General features: G+C 40.1%; 1 pseudogene; it reads right to left on the bottom strand.

The window, feature by feature from the left end:
- The window catches only part of LOC149167073 (putative acyl-CoA dehydrogenase IBR3), a 113,003-nt pseudogene that overhangs the window by 67,537 nt on the left and 26,051 nt on the right, over positions 1-19,415 (bottom strand).

The following is a 19,415-nucleotide window of genomic DNA, read 5'->3' as shown; positions in this document are numbered from 1 at the left end:
AGGCCAATGGGTCTCACGGGTCCCACATCTGCATACAGTGACATTTATTAAGACATGTACATGAAAAATCAAAAAATATTAAAACATATTGAAAAGAGATCAAGTGTCATACCTCCGTCGTCCCAATGCTCTCCTGCGGGTAGTGGCATGTCAGGGTCATTGTGGAAGTCCATGCCAGCATATGGCCAGTCCTCCATGATGACAACCTGGCGATCCAGCCACTCTCTGAAATACACCCCCCAAGACACTGGGCGGCCTCCACCTCCACGTGGCATGACGCGGGCCCATCGACTGGCCCTCGTCTCCCGGGGACCTCTAGGTGGATCCACGGCCATCGTCTGTAACTGTAGAGCCGGCACCCGCTCCAGCATGAGCGGAAGAAGAAGCGACCCGTACGCAAACTGCTTCGTCTCTCCGCGATGGCAGTTGTTTAGTTGCCTCTTCATGCTGTTAGTCACAGCTGTCGCCCAGTAGAAAATGGTGGGCTGTAAGCACTCCAAAGCTAGTAGTAGTTGGTTCTTCGAGGCCTCATGATTGGCCAAAGAACCCGCTTCCCACGTCACTAGGAAGAGTATAGTGCGAAGAGGCATGTCTCGTACTGTCGGGATACCCACCTTCCCGTTCCGTGTTTTGACGGCTCCTGGGCATACCCGAGCCATCAGCTGGTCCAGAGTCTCACCGCTGGGTCGCTGCCCCTCCAGGATGGGCATCTGACCCCGGCATGACAATCCAGTCATAAAGTAGATGTCCGTGGAGTCAAACTCGATATCCTCACCACTGATTCTGAATTTCCCATCTACGGGGTTCCAAGCTCTGATTAGGAACTCCAGTAAGTCAGGTTGCGCCCTCAGGCGCGGAGTCAGGAAGAATTTCAAGAAACCGCATGCCCGCATTGCATTCCGGCATTCGGCAAGTGCATAGGCGGCTATATCCTCATCATCGTGAGCTCTCTCTTGCCACACAAAAGACATTTTGCCCTGCAAGACCATGAAAAAACATTAGAGTGCTAATTGTGGAAGTTTGAACGTTCATTTTATTAAAAATCAATTTTTTCCGCGCTGAAAATGGCGCCCCTTTGTTTTTTCTTTGGGTCAGCGCGGAAGCACGCGTGTTTTCCGCGCTGACCCAAGAGGTGGTACGTGTAAAGATAAGTCGATCAGCGTGGTCCCGCGCGGGAAACCCGCGCTGACCGAGAGCGCATCAACGCTAAAAAAATCCACCCATAGGGCCACATTCCACCATGGAATTGCTCAAAATGAAACGCAGGGAGAGGAGAACCTACCTGGAAGAAGCTGCCGAATGAATGGTGTCCGCACGGGCTGGAAATCGCTCCGTCAACTTTGCAGCTCCTCAACGTTCTTCACGATCCAAAATGGTAACAATGGTAAAAATGACTTTTACCCCCTATTTATGGTAAAAAACTCATAATTTGCTATAATTTCTTATCAATGTGGGTTTTGGTCGTATTTTTACCATGGATTTAGCTCTAATGTCACTTAATTATGCCTTTATGCATGTTTTACTATGTTTTTATGCATATCGAACGGATTTATGCGGGTGGTGTTCTTGTGCAGGTTCAGGTAACCGGCGTGGTCGTAAGCAGTCTTTCGTATACTTGGTCCCAAAAAATGTCGTCTTTGAGCTCTTTTCCGACATAAATCAAGAAAATATTGCCGAGCTTCCTTTCGGCTCGTTAAAGGGAATGAGAGGCGGTCGTTTTAAGCTCTTTTTCTGACCGTGTAACTTAAAAAGATTGCCGGGTGTTTGTCGTTTCGCACTCGTTATTGGCTCTAAAACGACGTGTTTCCGACCGCTTTTTTACTTTTTCGGGTCGAAGGCACTATTTACGAAAAGTACTCCTCGATCGTAATGGTCGGGCGGTTCTTTCGAGCATTGTTTTATACTTTTTCGGGCTCGAGAGACACAACTTTACGAAAAAGGACCCCCTAGAGTCTCCTTTTCCGCTGTCTTTTCAGACTCTCTAAACAAGAAAAGACGCCGAGTTTTTCCTTTGTCAGGCTCGTTAAACACTTGATGACATCGGGCATCGTTGAAATGACACTCTTCAAGCATATGCTATCCCCGTCAAGCTTGTCATCCAAAATTAACCGGGGTACCTGCCAGAAATGGTGGGTAAAATGGAACTGTAATTGTCGTATCGGCAGTATGTCGCTCTTGAACATGGCACTGGTCTGCATTCGTGTCGGGTGGGAATTTCTCATTTTTGCTTCACAACTGACCTCCATGGGTACGGGTTATCCTATTTGACCTCTCATTTGCTCATTGCCTCATCATCATACCCTCTTCTCATTTGATGTCAAATACTGCCAAATCCACTGTCGTGCCGCCGATATGTTCAAGAGAAGTTGACCTCTGCAATAATACAACCTCATCTGCTATCTCACACAAATCATTTTTCCTTTGTCTCGTGTCGATGATGTGGGAAACATTATGGCCCACCTTCGATCAAGGTCACTTCCTGTCGACTTCAACTCACTATCCAGGAAGGTGGCCTAGAGACTCCCTTCAGGTGCCTTAGAGCCTGCATGCCTCAATGGCAGGTTCTTCGTGTTCGACGAGAGGTTTTCATCATTGGCCTCCGATCGGATGAATCTGCGGGTGTTCGACACCAGCTCATTGATTCGCACGTCGCAGATTGTACCTATAGTACCTTGAGGACCATTGTCATTATTGGTGGTACCTCTCGCGTCTGTTAACAGTTTTCATCATTGACTGGTAATCAGACGATGTTCATGCATGTTCGACTTCAGCTCATGTATTCACATGCTTGGACTTGTACTTTGTTCGGGTCAGGATGGAGCGCAAGACCCTGGATCTCTGTCTGTTATGGTCCAGGTTGCGATTTTGTGGATGATCATTACATGACTCATTGATGGATGGCTGCGCCCATACCTGAGTCTTCATGGATGGCTGCGACCATACCTTATCATTATTATGGTCTCTTTAGTTGGGTGGCTGCGTCCATTCCACAGACCTTTTCGCATGTCTTTCGGATGGTTGCGCCCATGCCTAGACTGCATGTACTTGATTATCAGAGATATTCGGTCCTTCCTGGTGGTGTTCCAGTTCGGCAAGTTTTGTAAAGCATTTCACCCCTCCCACTCTCTCGGTCTTCATGCTTTAGGGGGCATCTGTTACACAGTAATTTGTCACTGTCTCCCTGTCAGTTACCCTACTGTGTCAGGAGTTCACAATAATCAATTTCATGCCTTTTGAACTGGCCAAAAACCCACTTTCCTAAAGTTTTCCTCATCAGCGCGTCTGTTTCTAAAATACCCGCGATGACTGGCGCTTCATAATAGACCGCGTGCGCTGCCAGCGCGGAAGCACACGACTTTCCCGCGCTGATTGAATTTCATGACCAGCGCAGTCTCTGTTTGTATTTACCCGTGCTAACATGGCCCTTCCCATTATGTCTTTGCGGCGTCAGCGCACCAGACCAGTTATGCACCCGCGCTGATCCAGTTTGGGCGAATTTGTTCCAACAGCCAGCCTTCCAGATAACTCCAGACTTGGTTGTTGGCCTTGTGAGTATCGCCTCCCTTCTATGGCATGTCTGTTCGACCCTTTGCAACCACATCCCTTGAAGATAAGCTCATCCTTCCACCATTCAAGGAGACTCCTTCTCCTATATAAACCTCTACCATTACCATGAGCAGCTAGTTTGGAATAGCTTGGATTGTGTGGAGCTTATAGTGCTCAGATTGCTGCTACTATAGGTAGTTGGTGTGATAAGTGTGGAAGTGCTTGATAGCTTAGGGAAGGTTGTGTTGTGTTGCTTGTGTGAGAGAGAGAGTTTCTTGTCTTGGGAGAATCATTTCCAAAGGTGAATGCTTAAGAGACTTGCTGACTGGCCCCTCCTGAGAAGGATATCGACGTCAGAACATTTGGTTGTACTCTTCTCTGATTTTGATTAATAATAGATGACTACTATTATTGTTCCATTCTCATTTGTCTCTACAATGGTTAATGTGAATTACATCCTTTCTGACTGATGTATATTTGCTTTTATTAGATTTCACGCTTGTGTTTGTCTTCCCTTCGTGTGTGCAGGTATCTATTCGCGGAGATCGCGGAGGATCGTGACCAGCCAGAGCGAAGGATTGAAGGTGGCATCTCTTCATCAAACGACAGCGCTGGAATCCAAGTAGGTGTTCTTTGCCTACCTTTTAATTGCAATTAGGAACTTGCATAGTAGCATTGACTGATTGTTGCTAGACCCATTCTGGGCTAGTAGGGATCGCCTCTATCCGTAGAGGGGATTTGCCTCTCCAACAATTTGGGTCTGTTTGGAGCATAGTTCCTTTCCGGTGTCAAGCTCCTTAAAAAATGAAACTAGGCTTGGTTGGAGCATAGTTCCTTTCCTGTGTCAAGCTCCTTAAAAAATGAAACTGGATCAGTCCCGAGGATAGTTCTGATCTTGTGTCAACCTCGTTAAAAAACGAAACAAGGAGTCGAGCATAGTTCCTGATCTTGTGTCAAGCTCATTAAAAGATGAAACAAGGGTTATGAGGATAGTTCTTTTACTGTGTCAACCTCATTAAAAAATGAAACAACCCCTTTTCCCAATTGAGTCTTTGATTAAGATCTCGTGAAATCCAAGTCGAGTCTTTCCAAGCTCTCAAAGGTGAATCTTCATTCCATCCACTGTGTTGAATGCAATGAAGCTTGGGGGGCATGTACCTCATTTTGCGTCATTATGCTGGGGGCATGCGAACTCATAACAAGCATAGTTTTTCGTTTCAAGCTTGTGTAAACATGAAACCAAACCCAAGCAAAGTTCTCCATGGTTCAAGCTTGTGTAAAAATGAACCCATACCCGATTTACATCTCGTGATTGCCATTTTTATCCGTTGAATTCTGCTAGATGAGCCTTGGTTGTTTCATTCCATTGCTACCATCTCCTTGGCCGATCATATGCTTTCACTTGGTTGTTTATCCTTTCCTGAGGAACCGCAGCGATGAGTGGTTTTATTAGCCAGCCTCTTGACCATTACATGTTTTGAGTAGTTCCAACATTGCCGGAACCAGTTGCTACCCTTTATACCACTCGTTCCTCTAGGACGAGTCACCTTTAAACTCTTTTCTGACTCGTAAAATATGAAAAGATTGCCGAGTATTTTTCCCTTTTTGACTCGTTAAAGAGAATAAAAATGGAGGTCTGCTTTCAGCTCTTTTCCGACCGTTTAAAGATAAAAAGATAGCCGAGCCCCCCTCTCGGCTCGTTAAAAAAAAGGAATGAGAGGCGGTCGCCTTTAAAGCTCTTTTTTCGACCGTTTAAACTAAAAAAGATTGCCGGGTTTTTGTCATTTCGCACTCGTTAATGGCTCCAAAACGACGTGCTTCTCACCGCTTTTTTACTTTTTCGGGTCGAAGTCACTACTTACGAAAAGTACTCCTGGATCATATTGGTCGAGCGGTTCTTTCGAGCATTTTTTTATACTTTTTCGGGCTCGAGAGACACGACTTTACGAAAAAGGACCCCCCTGGAGTTTTCTTTTCCGTTGTCTTTTCAGACTCTCTAAACAAGAAAAGACGCCGAGCTCCTCCTTTGTCAGGCTCGTTAAAACCTCATGACATCGGACACCGTTGAAATGACGCTTTCCAAGCATATTTTATCCCCGTCAAGCTTGTCATCCAAAAATAATCGGGGTACTTGCCAGAAATGGTGGGGAAAATGGAACTGCAATAATAGTCGTGTCAGCAGTATGTCGCTCTTGAACATGGCACTCGTCTGCATTCGTGTCTAGGTGGGGATTTCTCATCTTGTTTCACACTAGCCTCCGTGGGTTTGGGTTATCCTGTTTTGACCTCTCATCTGCTCCTTGCTTTGTCACCATGACCTCTGCTCATTTGACGTCAGATACTGCCAAATCCGTTGTTGTGCCGCCGATATGTTCAAGAGAATTTGGCCTCTGCAAGCTTACCACCTCCCTCTGATGTCTCGCACAAAATATTTTATCCTTCTCTGTCTCGTGTCGATGATGTGGGAAACATTATGGCCCACCTTCGATCAAGGTTACTTCCTGTCGACTTCAGCTCATTATCGAGGAAAGTGACCTGGAGACTCCCTTCAGGTGCCTTAGAGCCTGCATGCCTCAATGGCAGGTTCTTCGTGTTCGACGCGAGGTTTTTCATCATTGGCCTCCGATCGGATGATTCTGCGGGTGTTCGACACCAGCTCATTGATTCACACGCCGCGGATTGTACCTATAAGTACCTTGAGGACCATTGTCATTATTGGTGGTACCTCTCGCGTCTGTTAACAGTTTTCATTATTGGCTGGTAATCAGACGATGTTCATGCATGTTCGACTTCAGCTCATGTATTCACATGCTTGGACTTGTACTTTGTTCGGGTTGGGATGGAGCGCAAGACCCTGGTCTTTGTCTGTTGCGAACCAGGCTGCGATTTTGTGGATTGTTATTACATGACTCATTGATGGATGGCTGCGCCCATACCTGAGTCTTTGGGATGGCTGCGACCATACCTTCTTATCATCATGGTCTCTTCAGCTGGGTGGCTGCGTCCATACCACAGACCTTCTTCGTATGTCTTTTGGATGGCTGCGCCCATGCCTAGACTACATGTAATCGAGATATCAGTTGTACATACGTGCAGGTCCTTCCTGATGGTGTTCCAGTTCAGTAGTTTTATAAAGCATTTCACCCCCCCCACTCTCTCGGGCTTCATGCTTTAGGGGGCATCTGTTACGCAGTAATTTGTCACTGTCTCCTTGTCAGTCTCCCTACTATGTCATGAATTCAAGTCAATCATGCTCGTGCTCTCTAATCTGGCCAAATGACCCACTTTGCCAAAGTTTTTGCTATCAGCGCGACTTTTGGCCAAATAACCGCGCTGATGGGTGCTCCATAACAGACCGAATGCGCTGTCAGCGCGGAAGCACACGTGTTTTCCGCGCTGATCAAATTTCATGAGCCAGCGCATTTGTTATTCATATCTGATCGCGCTGACATGACCTTCTTTGTTATTCAGCTGCGATGTCAGCGCTCCAGTGCAGTTATGGACCCGCGCTGATCCAGTTTGGGCGAGTTTGTTCTAACAGCTGGCCTTCCAGATGACTCTAGACCTGGTTGTTGGCTTTGTAAATGTCTCCCTCCTTTCTATTGCATGTCTGTTCGTCATTTGAGCCACCTTCCTTGGAGATAAGCTCATCCTCCCACCATTCATGGAGACTCCTTCTCCTATTTAAACCTCCACCATTGCCATGAGCAGCTAGTTTGGAATAGCTTGGATTGTGTGGAGCTTATAGTGCTCAGATTGCTGCTACTATAGGTAGTTGGTGTGATAAGTGTGGAAGTGCTTGATAGCTTAGGGAAGGTTGTGTTGTGTTGCTTGTGTGAGAGAGAGAGTTTCTTGTCTTGGGAGAATCATTTCCAAAGGTGAATGCTTAAGAGACTTGCTGACTGGCCCCTCCTGAGAAGGATATCGACGTCAGAACATTTGGTTGTACTCTTCTCTGATTTTGATTAATAATAGATGACTACTATTATTGTTCCATTCTCATTTGTCTCTACAATGGTTAATGTGAATTACATCCTTTCTGACTGATGTATAATTGCTTTTATTAGATTTCACGCTTGTGTTTGTCTTCTCTTCATGTGTGCAGGTATCTATTCGCGGAGATCGCGGAGGATCGTGACCAGCCAGAGCGAAGGATCGAAGGTGGCATCTCTTCATCAAACGACAGCGTTGGAATCCAAGTAGGTGTTCTTTGCCTACCTTTTAATTGCAATTAGGAACTTTCATAGTAGCATTGACTGATTGTTGCTAGACCCATTCTGGGCTAGTAGGGATCGCCTCTATCCGTAGAGGGGATTTGCCTCTCCAACAGCCTATACGACCCAATGTTAGTTCATGTAGGCATGTAACTCGGGTTGAATTCATGTCCCACATCTCTTGGGTGGAAGTACTCTCTAAACATATAACCATTATATAAATGCTAATATTTACTTATCTAATTTCTTTCTTCACTTCCTTGAACAAGTAGCCTCCATGGTGCTTCCTCATTGTTTAGAGAAGATAATTTTATTAATGTCTAATTATTTACCACAAAGTAGTTCAACAAGGCTCCAAAGTAATTCTAATGTAAACACATAGGGGGAGTGAAAATGTTACCTATTGCTATGCTATAAACAAGAGGAAAAATTAAAACAAACTTCATATTTGCATTTACCAAACATTCTGCTTCATTGGTTGATACAAGAGATATTTTAAATATTCCTTAATGGTTTACCCTTTCTAAACACATAGATATTCCCAAGATTCACTAAGCACAAGGATGCCGTCCAAATACACCATTATAAGAGAATCAATGTATGAAGGCAGAATGTCATTGATTACCCTCATAAATGTAGCAAGTGTGTAATGTAAACTGAATTTTAGCACAATCTAGTGGTACAATCATTGCTAGGTTTGAATGTGGTATTTGTCATATTTTCCTCCTCCACTCATAATTGGCGATGACCGAATTTAAATCCAATTTGTTCAATAATATATCATGTTGAAATTCATAAAATAGATAATCCATCCTTAGAAGAGGATATTGGTTCTTGATGGTAATGCTTTTGAGATCTCTATAGTTAAAATCCTCCATGTCCCATGTTTCTTGGGAACTAACACCATTGATGATTGACATGGGGAGATGGGATTATAATTCCTTTTAGTAACTCACTTCCTTTGAATCTAGGATGTGTTACCTATAGAACCCAATGTTGGGTAATGAAGCATAAATTTCTAGATGAATCTCATGTTCCACATGTCTCTTAGGTGTAATTCTTATTGTAACTCATGACACTTATTTAAACTTGTCTAATTGCGTTGTTTGATTCTTTTAACAATTTTTCTTTGATGCTTCAACCTTCACATTGCTTTCTTATCTTTGTTTAAGTATCAACACCAATAAAAGTTTTTTTTGCTTGCATTTAGCAATATTTTGGCTTGATAGACACACCTAATGACACAACTTCACATTCAATTTCATAGATATACTTTAAAGTAATAGCAAATATGAACTTACATATGTTTTTCACTTGCATATTGGTGTATTTGATCATCTAATCCAGTGAATATGCTTGAGAATGGGCATGAATCTCCACCCAAGCTATTAAACCAATGATTCAAAAGTCAAAATCTGAAATGTGGGATTAATAAGAGTCGTTACCTTCTCATTTCTGATATGAATATTTAATAGGAAGAGTCTTTGCCTTTCCTCTTTATTTTTGTTTTTTTTTTTTATCATTTTTAAGTTGCAAGATTCATAACATTTGGTATTAGAGCTCATGATCCTAGGGTTTTGCTGCTCCAAATAGGTCATTGTATATTTTTTTCTATGACTTTTCCTTTGGAAGGTTTCAGATGATGAAACTTAGAAAATATTTAAAATACAACACGAGCAACATATGGTTCAAAGTTTAGATATTTGTTTGGTATATTTTTGGAGATATGTTCCAAGTAAGTTAGGGTTTCTTAATTCTCTTGAAATCAATCTCAAAAAAGTTAGTTTGGAATTTTCACTATAATTATTTTTCTATGAGGTTTCAAACCTTGAGACTTGGAGCATATTGAGGTGAAATTTCGTAAACGTCTGGTTCAAATTTTATATCTTATTTCACTATAATTTTAGATATATGCTCTAAGTAATTATAGGTTCTTGAATGCTCTTAAAATCAGTTTCAAAGGTTAGTTTGGAATTTTCACAACAAATTTTGTCTATAAGGTTTCAAATAGTGAAACTTGGACCATATTAAGGATAAATATTAAGAACATTTGGTTCCATTTTTAGAATTTGGTTCAATATACTTTCAGATTTAGACCCCGTGGAAGTTAGGGTTTGTGAAGAGTCCTAAGATAATTTTTAAACAAGTTAGATTTGTATTTTGGCTATTCTTCATGTCTAGAACTTTTCAAACTGTGAAATATTTAGGGATTTCAAGAGAGTTAAAAAATTAATCAGGGCTTCAAGTCAACACCAAGCAACTATTGCATTCCAAATATCGACATGAGGAAGTTTGATGCTAATGATCCTACAACATGGATATTTCAAAAGGAGTAATGCTTTGATATACCCCAAGTGGCATCCTTATAAAAGGTAAATGTTGCATCCTCATTTTTAGAACAAGACAAACATTTATTTTATCAATGGCTTTGTGAAAGGAAAAATGATTTTGTTATATCTTGGCCCATTTTCACAGAAGAATTGATAGTACATTATGGGGATACTAAGAGAAATCCATTTTGAGTCAATTGGTAAATCTTTGACAAAAGGGTCCAATTACATATCACGTTCAACAATTCTAGAAGTTGAGTCTTAGAGTAAAGTATATTTCCAAAGAGAATTTGTTAGACTTATTTATGGGAACTTTAAAGGAAGGCATCTAACATGAGGTGTGGCTCTTTGAACCTAAATGTCTAGAGCATGCTTTTAGTATGGAAATAAAATTTGAAATTAAAAATATGGCCACTAGATAATTAGTCACTAATAACTATAGTGAAGACCATGCTCCGTCTCTTAAACTGACAAGGTTGAATCCTCAACAAATGTATGAAAGAAGGGCAAAGGGACTATGCTTCAACTGTGGCTATAAGTATAATAAGGGGCATAAATGCAGCGAGAAGAAATTATTCTACATAAACTCTAAAGAGGAAGAAGATCATGAATTGGAACAATCACAAGATATAGAGGTAAAAGAGACTACTCCAAACAATATCGTGTCATGCATTGGATGGTATAAATACTCCAAAAACCCTCAATATAGAAGGATGTACCAAAAAGAAAAATGTTACAATGTTGATTGATTTGGATAGTACCCATAAATTCATCAATTACAAATTAGCGAAACTTCTCAATTGTTTTTTATATCCAACACCAGAGTTTCAAGTAATGATTGCAAATGGAGGCAACATAAATTGTTGAAGTGCCATAGTATTAAGCTCAATACGAGGGAGTATTTTTTGGATGTCCCTTGATTGCAATACATATGGGTGGTGTTGATGTTGTATTAGGGGTCTAATGGTTACAATCATTGGTAATATTGACCTTTAATTTTCAAGATCTCTTCATAAGTTTTACCTTAGAATGAAATGAATTTGAGCTTAGAGGTATCCAATGGAAACCCTATAAAGTGATAAGCAGTATTGAATTGACAAAATTGCTCAAAAAAGGGAACTAGGGTGTAATGGCACAATTATGTTCACTAAATGTTTAAACATCAATATCGTCCATGTCAAGGAATCTCAGAAAAGCTGTCAAGAATCATCCCAAGGTATTTGGATTAATGCCTAAGGATATTCCACCGAATCAAGATCATTACTATACTATTCTTTTGTAGTTGGGAAGTGTACTATATATAAATGAAGAATGGAAAATCATACTAGAAGTAGAAACAATCCTGGAAATAATGATTAAGAAGTCGAGTAACCCAAGGATTATGCAATACATCATCAAACAAAATAACTTACTAGTGGAAGAGTTGACATGGGAAGATGACTTATTCTTTCATAATCATTAGTAGTCATCCAAGTGTTGAGGAAAACACTTGTTTGAAGAGGAGGGGCATGTTAAGCTCTATATAAGGCCCATGTTAACCCTAAAACCCCTTATCAAGACCTAGATATTGAGTGATTACATTTATATTATTATGTAGGTTAGAACACCTCATGGTCCCATTCTATTATAATTGTAGCCTTTGTATCCTACACACACATGCGAACAGACACAAAGAAAACCTAGTCTTAGGATCATTAAATATTTTCTTATACATTGTATTCATTATAAAAGGAATTTTCCCTCTCGAAGAGGAACATAATTATTGGTTTCTTATAATTTTTAAGTTGCAAGGTTCATCACATCTTCATCAACATATTTTTATTGCCAATTTCTAGATGATTTCTTTTTCACTTTCAAAGCTTATTATCTTTTGCTTGTGGATAGGTCTTCTTGCACATACTTGAATGCTTTTCTTTAGTTGTTATGGATTTTTAAGTTTTTTTTTTTTTTTTTGTTGCATATTTGGGTTGATTTTGAGGTTAGACATGTCAATTTTACACATCTAAACTACATTCAATTTCTTCATCGGCAATGTTACAATGCTCACAATAATGCTTTGGGCCACAACATGCTAGTGGTGTGTGCAAATGTTCTTTCTTACCTTCTAAATATATTTTTTGTAATTTTGTGTTCAAACTTGTTTGTCTTGATCTAGTGATGGTTGCTTGTATGAACATGCTTCTTTCCTTTGGTTTTCTTCCATCTCTATATGGCTTGTTTTCATGGAAGCATTATCAAAATTCTTTGGACAAGAACTATGATTAATGGCACAACATCATATTCATTTTCATTAATATACCTGGAAGTAATAGAAAATATGAACTTGCATTTCTTTGTCACCTATATATTGGTGTATTTGATCAAAATAAGGATGGGCATAAGTCTTCAAGCCAAGTTATTTCACTAATGATTCTAAATCCATTTTTTACTCAAAACTAGGATCATCAAGAGTCAATGTTTTTTTTTGTATTTATGATTTTAACCTTTAGTAGCGAGTGTCTTTGTATTTCTTTGTCATTTCTCTTTTATTTCCCCTTTCTATTTGACCTTCAAGGTTTATTTTATTCTCCATTTGTATATTTTCTTGGTCATTGAGAGTTGATTTCTTTTTCTCTTTCAAGACATTTTTTGTTTACTTGTTGATAGGTCTTCTTGCATACACATTTCCAGTTATTATTTAGCTATGGATGAATTTTCATACTTGCAACTTTATTTTAGGAATAGTTGGGGTTGATTTTAGGGCTATACATGTGAGTTTTAAACCTATAAATCGCATTCAATTTTTTTACCTTCATCTTGAGTGATCATTTCTTGCTTCACTTATTTGTTTTCAGTTTTTAGACAGATATGGGGATGGAGCTGCCCACATGTTTTCTCTGTATTGTTGATGTTTGTAGGCAAGGAATGTACTTCTACATAGGCCTAAGTGACTAGGCATACAAAATTCGCCCCATATCTCCTCTAGACACTTTCTCAAGTTCAAATAAGTTGCTATTGTAAGTTAGCCTAAGTCTAACTTAGGAAAAACACATAATTAATGTTGTTGGTTATGTTGTAACATTATTTGATTTTGATAAGTTAGTATATTAGCCGAAAGTAGTTTTAAAATGTTAAGTTAGGATATGGATGCAAAAGAAAGAAAAGTTAAAATGTTAGGCCAATTTAATGTTTTATAGGCATTCATATCAATAAAATGATAGTGTTAGCTGCCCTAAACAAATAAGGCAAAAGAAGAATAAAATGTTAGGGAAGTAAAAAGAAAAAAATGGGTTAATTTCATATTTTTATAAATGCATTGGCTGCTAGTCAAAATATGCCACATTGGGAAATGTCAAATGTTATCTTCATATGTAGAAGGAAAGGGCAAAGGATTAAATTTTTTCTCTAAGGTTTTATATCAATTAATTTTGGTGTATTAATCCCCTATTCCTAAGTTTTAAACCCCAAAATCACCCCTCCACTCATATTTTCCTCCACCCACTTATTCCTAAGTTTTATTACCTCCCCATACATTGCAAATATTCCCCACTATGCAGTAAATTAATTCCTGTCGGCCCCACCGGGTGCCCCGTCATGTCACGTTAACTCTCTACCACCTCTCACCTCATCTCCGCCCATCTCCCAATATCCGATGGCCCGTATAGCATTTCGACCCCCCCCCCCCCACCATCCGAACTTTACCATGGGAGGGGGGGGGGGGGGGGGGGTCCAAAATGGGTGGTATTCGAAACCGCGCCCGCCCCTACGTGTTAGCACCACAAATTTTCGGACCCACCACTTCCCCCCCTCCAAAAAGCAGTTTCTCCACCTCCCGATATCGCTCTCCTACTCGTTGCGCTCCTGCCAATCATCTTCTGCCACGTCATTTTCCCGTTAACTCCACCAATTACACCCGCTCCCTCCAAAATTAAGTCGTTAAGCAATCAATTGGTTTAGTCGTTAATCCAACGGACCCACGCCACCTTCAACGGAAAGACCACACTGTTATATAAACCTCCCTTTCACTCATTAAATGGTTACTGAACTCATTCACTGTCATTGTTATTTCTCTGTTACAGGTTTGTTGGACTAACTTCTACATTTTCACCCACCAACGATACTGTCTGCTCATTCGTTTTCAACATATTACCTCTGTTCTTTCCCTCAAATCCTAACTCCTCTCTGTGTATTGAAGCCTCCAATCCAGTTTTCACTACTGTCCTTAGCCTTATCCCAAGATGCCTCCAAAGGACAAGGGACCAGAAGAACCTATCAATCCTCTGATCTTTCCTCCCATTGATTTTCACCACATCCCTTTGGCTGACAGAGACCTTAAAATCCATGAAACTCTATGTGAATTTGACCTTTTTGAGATGCACTTATGGCTCGAGGAAAAATACATAGACAAATCCGAAAAGAAGAATAAAATGTTAGGGAAGTAAAAAGAAAAAAATGGGTTCATTTCATATTTTTATAAATGCATTGGCTGCTAGTCAAAATGTGCCACATTGGGAAATGTCAAATGTTATCTTCATATGTAGAAGGAAAGGGCAAAGGATTAAATTTTTTCTCTAAGGTTTTATATCAATTAATTTTGGTGTATTAATCCCTTATTCCCAAGTTTTAAACCCCAAAATCACCCCTCCACTCCTATTTTCTTCCACCCACTTATTCCTAAGTTTTATTACCTCCCCATACATTGAAAATATTCCCCACTATGCAGTAAATTAATTCATGTCGGCCCCAGTGGGTGCCCCGTCATGTCACGTTAAATTTCAACCACCTCTCACCTCATCTCCGCCCATCTCCCAAGATCCGATGGCCCGTATAGCATTTCGACCCCCCCCCCCCCCCCCACCATCCGAACTTTACCATGGGAGGGGGGGGGGGGGTGGGGGTCCAAAATGGGTGGTATTCGAAACCGCGCCCGCCCCTATGTGTTAGCACCACAAATTTTCGGACCCACCACTTCCCCCCCTCCAAAAAGCAGTTTCTCCACCTCCCGATATCGCTCTCCTACTCGTTGCGCTCCTGCCACTCATCTTCTGCCACGTCATTTTCCCGTTAACTCCACCAATTACATCCGCTCCCTCCAAAATTAAGTCGTTAAGCAATCAATTGGTTTAGTCGTTAATCCAACGGACCCACGCCACCTTCAACGGAAAAACCACACTGTTATATAAACCTCCCTTTCACTCATTAAATGGTTACTGAACTCATGCACTGTCATTGTTATTTCTCTGTTACAGGTTTGTTGGACTAACTTCTACATTTTCACCCACCAACGACACTGTCTGCTCATTCGTTTTCAACATATTACCTCTGTTCTTTCCCTCAAATCCTAACTCCTCTCTGTGTATTGAAGCCTCCAATCCAGTTTTCACTACTGTCCTTAGCCTTATCCCAAGATGCCTCCAAAGGACAAGGGACCAGAAGAACCTGTCAATCCTCTGATCTATCCTCCCATTGATTTTCACCACATCCCTTTGGCTGACAGAGACCTTAAAATCCATGAAACTCTATGTGAATTTGACCTTTTTGAGATGCACTTATGGCTTGAGGAAAAATACATAGACAAATCCGATGACATTCAGCTATGGGAATCCAATTTACCCCACCATGTTTTTCCTCGTACTCACAACACCCCATAATTTGCTAGGAAGTGTCATGCATGTTATCTACCAGGCCAAAGAGCCATCATTGCCCCCACTGGAAAAATTATGTTTACTATCACTCCTCAAGCCATAAACTAGATGATGCAAGCCCCCAGAGTAGAGAATGCCACCCCCTTTTCCTATGAAGCACTTGTTGAATTGTACCAGAAATTGGACTTTGCCAAGAAGGCCAAACCCTTGAACTTTTCTTGACAGAAGATGCCTCATTGCCAAAGAAAAATCCTCCCTATCCCTCCTCTATTTTCCCTAAGAGAGCCAAGCAAATTATCACAGTTATCTCTTACCTCCTTGGCTACTACTCAGATCAGTGGGTAGATGAGGCCATCATAGGATTTCTGTCCATTTTATCTGTTGATTCTAAGCCCTTCATCATGTTTAACTTTAGCCAATTTCTTGCAGATTCAATTCATGAGAAATTTATCAAATTCCAAACTAAGGAAGTGTTCAAGTATGCCTCTGCGTTTGTCTATATGTTCTTATATTTTCACAGAGACAACATCAAGCTTGCTTTACAAAAGCTGGATGCAAAAGGGAACCGTCGGTCAGTCATATTTTGGACTACTCTAGTGATGAAGGAAAAAAAAGAATACACATACAAACAGTTCATAGAGATGTTTGTGCATCCAACAATCAGTCTCTTATGTAGTAGAACACAGCCAAGGATTAGTGAGGAAATTAGAAAGGTGTTGCAGCTATTAGACCTAGTTCAGATAGGGGATTGGTACCTCTACCAAAACTATACAGAATTGAGAATATTTGGGTGTGAGCTTGCACCTTACAAGCTGCCTAAATTCCTCCCAATGAGGATTTTTTCTTTAGAGTACATAAGGCAGATGCTCAATATGGATGAAATCCATTTTGTAGCTGGCAAAAAGAAGTCCCAGTTCAAAATTAAAACACAGATTGGGCCTTTCACTTGCAACAACAGGGCAGCAGGAGAAGAATTAGATAAGCTAATAAAAGAAATGTAGTTCAACCTTAGCTTCAACTGATCATATGATCCATTAGGGATCATTTCTAAATTAAGAGTAGAAACCAAATCTACTGCTTATTTTCACATAGCCAGACCAGAGATAAAGAAGTACAAAAACTAGCTAGAATGGGTTGAGAATACCCTACAAGAGGCAGAGGAGCAGCTGGTATCATCCTCTACAGTACAAACTCCTACCATGCAAGAGAAAACAACTAAGAGAAGCAGAGAATAGTCCCCTTCAAGGACTAAAATTTTCAGTGAGGGATTCAAAATTATGTATAGAAGGAAGGCCAAGCTTAGTTCCAAACTGAGCCTCAGCAAGGATTCAGAGCAGGAGAACATTATCACCACTAATGAGCCACTTGTTTCCTCATTAGTGGGTGATCAGACCACACTATCTCCCACTACCTCCATGGCTTCACATGATCAGCAGCAAATGCAAAACAACACATCTACTACAGGGGAGACAAAGAAAAGTATAATGGACATTTTTAAGGAGATAAAAGTAAGGAATGAGGCCTTGAAGACTAACACCTACAATCAGTTTTGGAAGTAGACTTTTGGTTCTTAAAGCAGGCTGTTGTCAGCCTTTGATTCAGAGAAAGGTAAAATGAAAATGGCATTGCTCTAGGCACAAGTTCCCCAGCCTAAGGCAACATCAGACTACAAGAAGACAACATTTGAGTTTGATGTAAAAGATATACATCCCATTCACCAAATGGAGATGCACAAGTAGACCGGGGAAATGATTTTCTCCATTGTCACTAACACTGCTATGAGTTTGTCTAAACTGCAGGTTACATTAGCCAATGTTCAATCCCAACTGAATATGGAAAAGGTCTCTGCACTTGCCAAAGACACCAGGATCAAAACTCTAGAGGAATTGTTGATTAAAGTGGGTTATGACCCTACAAACATCAATTTTGCAGAAGATATTGTAAAGAAAAAGAATTTAGACATAGCAGCATTAAGGAAGCAGTTGAAATTTCCAGCTACAGAAGATCCTTTGGCCAAGGATATTGAAGAAACAAAGACACAAAAGGCAGATATGATGAAGCTCATCATGGATTAGAGTGCACAGTTGAAGCAAATGGAGATAGAGATGGAAAATATGATTAAAGAAAAGGAGAAGGCTGCCAAAATGATTGTTGTCCCTTTGGAATCACTCCCTATCACAACCATTCCTACAGTCACATCTTCTACAACAAGCACAGGAGATGCTGCAGATCAGTTGGCCAATGCAGTACAAAACATGTCTCTCCAGACTGAAGAGATCAAAAGGTTTTAGGCTCAAGTCAAACTTCTATAGGATCATCAGACAAAGACTAAGACTTTTCATGGGGTAGAGCTGCAAAGAGCTCAAAATCATATAGAATCATGGAAGAAGTCAGCAGCTGAGTCTTCTATTGGCTACACACTAGCCCATGTTAAAGAAATCATATTGAACAATATCATTGAAGAAATAGATGAAATCTAGCCATGTATCCAGATTATATTTGAGCAGAAGGAATTGATGGAGAAAGCCAAGCAAACCATTTCCACTATCAATGCTGAATTGGGAGAAATGCCTGCTACAGCCAACAATAGATATGAGCTGGATGATATAGGAGTAGATGAAAGAATAGAAACCATCCTGGAGGTAAAGAAAGTTCTAACAGAGAAGAACTTGGTTATACAACTGACAAAAAAATGTCACACTCTCGAGGTAGCAGTTAACAGGTTTTTCACTAGAATAGATGCATTGAACAAGAACGGTCTGCTTTCTCTATTTGTGATCAATGACAAATTGATGACTAGGGAAGATTACAAGAAGAAGCTTCAATATATTGCAAAGGATACAACTAAGTCTTCCAACATCAAAGGTTCTATGACATAGAGAGCTTTTTATGAAGCTATTAGCAACTTAAGTTTTATCCAACACGAGATAAAACACATTTTTGCAGTAAAACTAACTTTTGCTTGGTATACTGAGGTAGATGAGATCTACCACAAGGTAACAAAGATTGCTATTCCAGAAGAAGAGCAGTGGGATAAGTTGTGTGAATTCCAGGATTGAAAAGATAGGCTAGCTTCACCAGCACAACACTCAAATAGTGGCCACTTAGCAATTGTTCTCCTCCAAAGTAGGGCCAGATGTCCAAATCACTTTGCCAGATTCATTCCTTTTGATCGCACAATTTCTTTTATGTTAAGTTCAAAGTTAATAATAGAATGTTGTGTGACTCATGCATTAATTGTAATATTTTTGTAAATTTTGTTTAAATACTTCATTCTATCGAAGTATTAAGGGTTGAACCCTTGAACAAGTCATCAAGGAGATTCGTACTAAGCTGGAGCATTTTTTAGATAAAAAGATTCTAGATTTGCCTCGTATGGTCTATCTCTCAATGAGTTGTATTTCATATTGTTTATTCATTATGTCTTCTTCATATAAATCATGTCTTTTGCAGTTATCTGATTTAAAATTTAATTGAATTTCTGTTTCATTTTGGATCCTTTGTGAAGTTGTAATTTAAATAAGAGATAAATTTACAAAACTATTTATTATTGTAAATTCCTCTTTGAGAATAAATTGCACTAGGTCTCTGTGATAGTCTGATTATATTTTGTTGATTAAGAAAACATTGTTTTCTTAATTTCTGCTTATAAATGGTTAAATACTCAGTTTGAATATTAAACCAATTATACCTCTCCATAT

Source organism: Pinus tabuliformis, chromosome 5_1 (genome assembly GCF_031772625.1).
Source record: "Pinus tabuliformis cultivar Carrire ecotype Pingquan chromosome 5_1, CPIR1, whole genome shotgun sequence".
Taxonomy (NCBI): Eukaryota; Viridiplantae; Streptophyta; class Pinopsida; order Pinales; family Pinaceae; genus Pinus; species Pinus tabuliformis.
The sequence above is the reverse complement of the archived record's forward strand: the minus strand, read 5'-3'. Positions and strand labels throughout refer to the sequence as shown.